Source organism: Austrofundulus limnaeus, unplaced genomic scaffold (genome assembly GCF_001266775.1).
Source record: "Austrofundulus limnaeus strain Quisiro unplaced genomic scaffold, Austrofundulus_limnaeus-1.0 Scaffold479, whole genome shotgun sequence".
NCBI lineage: Eukaryota > Metazoa > Chordata > Actinopteri > Cyprinodontiformes > Rivulidae > Austrofundulus > Austrofundulus limnaeus.
Genome location: NW_013952881.1, coordinates 10,525 through 17,363, shown reverse-complemented (window position 1 = coordinate 17,363; position 6,839 = coordinate 10,525).

Genomic DNA, 6,839 nt, shown 5'->3' with positions numbered 1-6,839 from the left:
AATGACTCGTCTCGTTTAGCTGCAGTCTTTGCTTCACCATTGAAGTCTGTGGACGCTCAGCGTCCGACTGTTTAAAGCTCTGTGAAGCTGAGGGAATGAGGGAGAGGAAAGCTGCCTCCTTACCAGTGATAAGAAGCTGATTCTGAACTAAAGTTGAGCACGTTATAGTGCATATTTAGTCAATGGCATGAACACACAACAGTGTATATTTGATCACTTTTTTATATCATTTTAGGGGAAGCTGAGCTTCCCTTYCAGTCTTAGWGCAATTGCCTCTGCTGCACAACTATAAAATGGAGAAAACAACACACCAACAAATAACATGTGTATATCATAATAATAATTATAACTTACTGAAATTCTGTATATACATGTATACATTTACACATAAATACATACGTAGATGTACGTACACTAATACATATATACATCTACATTTGCATATACATATCCACATCCACATCCATGCTTACATACATATATACACACCTTCAATGACCGTCAGAAATCCCAGAATCTGAATACSAGTTTGTGTGCAMTTGTGAGCATGCATGATTTTTCCAATGGAATATTTAATAGTGACTGTGGAGACCCACAGACCCAACCCCCAAGACCCGAAGCAGACATAGGGAGACCAGTGCCAAAGACCCTGAGAGGGACCCCAAGTGCGGAGCCCCCAGGGGCACCAGTGCAAGAAGAACCACATACCCATCCCTCAGAGTGGACCATAGGAGAGAACCAGGAGAGCCCCCCTCCCCAGCGACAACACACAGTAATTCCCCGGGGCCAGCAGTGGCAATCTCACAGGCCCCGCCCGCACCCGTCGCCCTGGAGCAGATCCAGGCATGGACACAGAGGCCCGAGCCCCCAGGAGGCACCACCCCCAGGCCAAGGCTCGATCGGGCCAAAGGACCCAAGCCCCACCAGGCAGTCACTGGGCCAACCTGGCACACGCCCAAGTACCCATCCCCAGACGCTGAGGGCCATCAGCTTGCCAGCGGTCAGAGGCACAGCCCACCAGAGGGCAGAGTGGCAGGNAATATGTTCTTTTTTTCTTATAAAAGCCTAAATAAAACAAAAATATTGGTGGTAATTTTTGACTGTGTAACTTTACAAACAGCAGCCCACAGTTAAAACTACGCACTGACCTTCATATTGAAACAAACTGCTTTATGTTTTACTTCATGTGGACTCATGAGTCTTATTCTGAATAGCTGACATGCCAAATGTCCTGTGGGAGCTTGTGCATGTGAAGGTGTTTCCATGCATTGAAGTAATGTCCGATTATTAATCCACTGTTGCAACTGTTTTGTTTCATTTCTTCAGCTTCAGTCAAAGGGAAACCCACCGAGCAGCGTGCAGAAAAGCTCCGACTTAAAGGGCAGTTACGTCAAGCTTAACCATAAACTTCACAGGCTGCCAGTGATGAGTCTGTTTCCCAGAAGCGTCATGTGGAAAGAGGCTCTTGCAGCAGCAGCAGCAGCAGCAGCAGCAGCAGCAGCTGAGGCAGCAGAGGCAGAGTGGGTTAGGTGGGAGGGCAGGGTTTTGGGGTCTAACCAGTGCCGTGTTCACAGTTGCTGCTCCAGTTTATTCTAACCAGATGAGAGAAATAGAACAAATCACTGAATCAGCAAAGACTTTTCTCAATCATTCTGAAGTTCTCATCATCAGTTTCTCTCTCTGGAAGCAGCTGTGGTCGTGATGACTAATAAATAACTTACCTGAAAATGACAATGAGGATCACTAACCAACACTGGTTACAGTGTCTCTGGGTTTTCTTCCAGTTTAATGAGTATCTTTATTCTGAAATAAATATAACAGATGGCATCTTTTCATCTTTAACATACAGTTTGCTGTAAATTCAAATAAGCATGGGATTACAAAGATGGCAGTTTTCTGCAGTACTTTATCGTGTAACTTTTAATTTGTATATTTAAAAATGTAAATGGTAAATGGTACTGAACTTATAGAGCAATTTTCAAGTCCCTCCGGACCCCAAAGCATTTCACACTAACAGACATTCACCCACTCACACTCACATTCACACACTGATGATGGCAAACTACACTGTAGCCACAGCTTGTTAACTTGTATGTTTCTGCAGAACAAATGGACACAAATGGAAAAAAAACTGTCAKATTTATGTAAAGTTAATAAAATGCGGCCATAATGAAGAAATTGAAGTTTTTACTTTAAGATAAATATGATAAAGAAAAACAAAGRAATAGGTATTTACAAATATTAGTGAAAACTCTTCAGAAAGGTTTTACATTATGATGAAATGCTGTGTGTAGTAATGGTCAGGTCTGAGCGCTGGTCTGTGTTGTCCTAGAATCAGATTTGTGTTAGACAGGCTTGGCAGGCCAAACTGCTCCATCTGGGCTAGAGTTTGTGTTTGAGGGAAACTTAACTGAACGCTGTTTTGAAGGCAGCTGCCATATATATACAGTATATGACTGGACTGGGCGTCACGTGACCTGGGCGTGGCTTCACAAGGGGGATTTTTATGGATTGAGCTAATGCTAACCATTGAAATCAATGAGCAGAACGTAGCGCGGTGCAAACAAACGCTTTATAAATGTACAAATACTTTGCTATAAACTGTAGAAATTGTTACAACATGTTTACAAGAGATAAAAGGGTTTGTTTCACAGGTAAATATTACGCATATTTAACCAAAAATAATTATTTTAATTGTAAAACCTGTCTGCTAACATTAAACAGCTTCAACGTTCATGTTTAACCTTATTTAAAATCAATTTTATCTGTTGTCAAATATATTATTTACTGATATTAAACATGTAAATGTGAACTTTATTGGATTGTTGACTAGTTAGACCGCATATAAATTCAGAAGTTATCATGTAGACTCACTAATGACAGAAACAAATGTAAAGATTGAGCATCATGAACATAAATAGTCACGTTGTCAGACAGGCTGGTTTATTCAGATATTTTCTGCATCCAGTATTTGTGTTTTTTTAACATTNACCTGGCACACGCCCAAGTACCCATCCCCAGACGCTGAGGGCCATCAGCTTGCCAGCGGTCAGAGGCACAGCCCACCAGAGGGCAGAGTGGCAGGGGGATGAAGCCCACCACCAGCAGTGGGCCCCCCAGTGACCCAGAAGAGGGGGCAGCCTAAGACCAAGCCTGACACCTATCTATGCATACACAGACACAATCACACAATCTCACCCTCATCCTTCAACACCCGTTCATTCAAAGGCACACAAGATGGACGCAATACCAAAAGCCCTACATGAGTGGAGTTGAAAATGAAGAGGATGGAGGTATGTGGCAAGGGATGGGGAGAAAAAATGACTGGGGGAGCAAAATACCCAGCTGCCACCAAAGGCTACCTACACTGCCCCCACCCCAGAAGAAATCCTAAACCCACCCCAAAATTCAGACAACTCTCAGAACATATAGCACACTAGACACCCAGGCTGAGTCAACCTCCTCCCTCCCACAGGCCACCAGCCCCTCCTCCAGCCAACCCCACCCCCAGCCCCTGAGACCTGCAACCCACCAGCGCATCAAGGGCCCCCCAGCCCTGAGCCAGGCACCAGAGCGAAAACCAGCCCAAAGCCTTGGCAACATGCCCACCAGGCCTGACACCCCACCGGCCCCACCAGAACCAAAGCCCAGGGGGGCACAATCCCAGAACCCCAAGCCTTCCGCGCCCACCCCAAACCCACCCCAGCACAGTCAGGTCACCAGGTGAATGATCCATGACCACCACTACAGACCACCTAAGGGTCCACATGCGGCCACCAGAAGCCATCCCCAAGAATCACCAAGGCTCCRCCTAGAGCGAGGGCAGCGGCCCCCTGACCCGGAACCCCCAGCAGCTCGGCCCCTGAGGTCCCCGCCGATGCTCCGAACCCTGATACTCCCCCACTCAGCCCCAATGTCCAACAAGGCCCGATCCAAGCATCGCCACTCTCACTATGTAATGAAGCCGATCAAAGGAGCCCAGAGAGATTGATTTGATGAGACGGCAGAGGCTGTCTCAAGACTAATATGATCCAACAAAAGATTTCTATACTGGTTAATACTAATAGCCTTTTTATCTTTCCAATTCAAGAGTATGATTTTCTTTGCAATACATAAGCAGTACAAATCAAATGAGATGTGTTTTTCTCTAAAGTGACGTCCTCTAAGTTACCCAATAAGCAAATAGACAGAGATGATGGAATATTACACTTCAAACATTTAGACAAATCTTCACAAATCCAAACCCAGAACCTCTGAACAGGAGGACAGAACCAGAGTGTATGATTGTAATTGCCAGGTATATTGCCTGTGCACTGTGAGCAGGTGTTAGATGATATAAATCCCATCTTGAACATTTGCTGACTTGTATAATGTACTATATAGAGGAGTTTATATTGTGTTAATTGCAAATTTGAGTTTCTAGTGAGTTTAAACGTTCTTAAGCATATTTGAGGCCAGGTGTTTTGGTCAAAATTAATTGATAAGTCTGTCTCCCATTTCATGATAGGAAGTGATATTGCATTATCTATTCTAGACAATTTCTTGTAGATTTTAGATAGCAATTTGAGGGATCTTAGATGAAGGAACTCAAGAAAACTTAATGGTGTTACTAACAAAGTTTTATTGAGCTTAAATTTATTTTTATTATAGATTGAATTTGTTGATATTCTAAAAATATTCTTGTCAATGCCATATTGTATTATCAACCTGTTAAATGGAATAAAGTCTACGCCTTCAAATAAATGTTCCAGTTGTTCAATTCCTTTACCTCTCCAACCTGTCCTGGTTTCCTCGTCCAGTTTGTTTGATTGTAAAAGAAATGCAATGATTAGTATTTATGACGATTTTAAAATGAAATTATTGGGTTGTTTTACCTGAACTGAATCGTGTTTAGTTRAAGTTTACCAACATTTCGCCATATTACTCAAGCACAGTTCTCGCGAGATCTCAGCAGCTCATCTCAGCCTCCACATGTGGCGACGTCGTCCTTCTGCCTTTCCAAACTACCCTCTTCTCATCTCAAAAAATGCCAATATTCCAGATTCGTTACCATCTCGCCTCTCCCGTATGAACTTCACCCAGATGTTGCCCTAACCCCTCACGCCGCTGGGCTGTATTCCTCGTCAGAACCACATCCAGTTTGCGATTCAACTCCCCCATCATTTGAGTCTGTGCGTTCACCATACGAGAGATTCCGTCCAGGGACACTAACAGCTTCTCACAGGCCCGGATTGACGTCAGTGCCACTTTCATTTTCCGATAAACCAGAACTCCTCCACAGCCGATCAGCAGGAATCCGATTATTATAAATCCGAATATGAAAATATCTTCGACGTCCTCAATGGAAAGTGGTGCCAGGCAGATCAGATTCCACCCCCAGCTACCTGAAACTKGCCCCGCAGCCACAGTTCCACTGGGACGAGAGCTCTCCCCACGCTCTAATCTCTGGGTGGAAACAAATTGTATGAATTGTGTTCAGAGACCAGTTGACCAGATCCATAGTTCTTTTGTTGTCGGATGATAGGTAGAAGAAAGGCTTGATCCAGCAGCAAAGCAGGGAAAGAGGCAAGTTTGAGAGAAACAGCAAAAGCGTCTGACTCCTCTGAAGGCCAAGCAGAAAAAAAGGGTGAATCTCATCCAACACTGGCACCCTGCCACAGAGGAGCTTTTAGACTACCTCAGTGACCTCTGTCATTGTATTGGACTCGTCTTCCCCCGGGTCTTTAGACTCTGCCTCAAAAGAGGACATGGAGGTTGGATTGAGAAGATCCTCAAAATATTCTTCATCACTCAATAATATCCTCAATCTGGGTCAGCAGTTCTTCACCCAAACATACAACCAGGGACAAGGAACTTTTCCCTTTTCTGATTTGTCATCTTCGTTAACCGAAGGTCCTTCATGCTTGAGTTTTTTTCATCTGCAACCACCTGTCACAGTCTGTCTTTTCTGCTGTAGTGTTCTAGTGTTTCTATATTTCCCTGTGTTCTCWGTTGTTCCTCCTGCACCGCCCCTGCTCACCTGATTCCTCTTGTGTCTCCTCCAGGTGTTTCTTGTTGTCTCTTTAAGTTCTTCCTTTATATTCTATGTCCCGTCTTCAGTGTTTGTCTGATAATTGTACTGTTTTCACAGTCAGTGTGGTGTCTCTCCATGGTCCTCTTGCAAGTTGTTCCTCTGTGAGTTCCTGTAAGTTTTTGCTGCCACTGCAGCCCTCCTTTATTTATGATAAATCCTTACTTTTTACACTTTGGATTTTTGCCCTTTCTTCGCTCTGATGGCCTCCATCTCTGCTGGTGTCCACCAGCAGGTTCTTTGGTAGCTGCTGCAACAGGCACATACAGGCAACTTGTTGAAAATCAGAAATTAGGGTGCTGATGGTTGAAAACTGCTGGCCACATCTTTCCACAATGTTCAATTGACTCATTAATGACATTTTTGAATAAAAAAGATTCAGTTTTTTCAAAAATATGTAGTCAATATTGTCCATGGGATACACTGTTTTGTAAAACTGAAAGATTTAAAGTTGGACTGCAATAATAAAATGTAGATTTTGTTATGCCATGTTTGTTATGCATCATTGACAGCGGATATACTTGTGGTTAATTTAAACAAATTGTGCAAGATGATGGTCTAACGAAGGCACATCTGAGCTGTATTTCCCATGATCTGTCTTTTCCTGTGTGATATTTAATCTTGATAACTGACACTAAAACCAGTAAATACAAAAACCTTGGCGGGTTTTTTTTCCACCTTTTACTCACTGATGTTTTCAGTTTGCAGTAAGGTGCCAGAACGCCCCCCAGTCCACACACACACACACACACACACACACACACACACA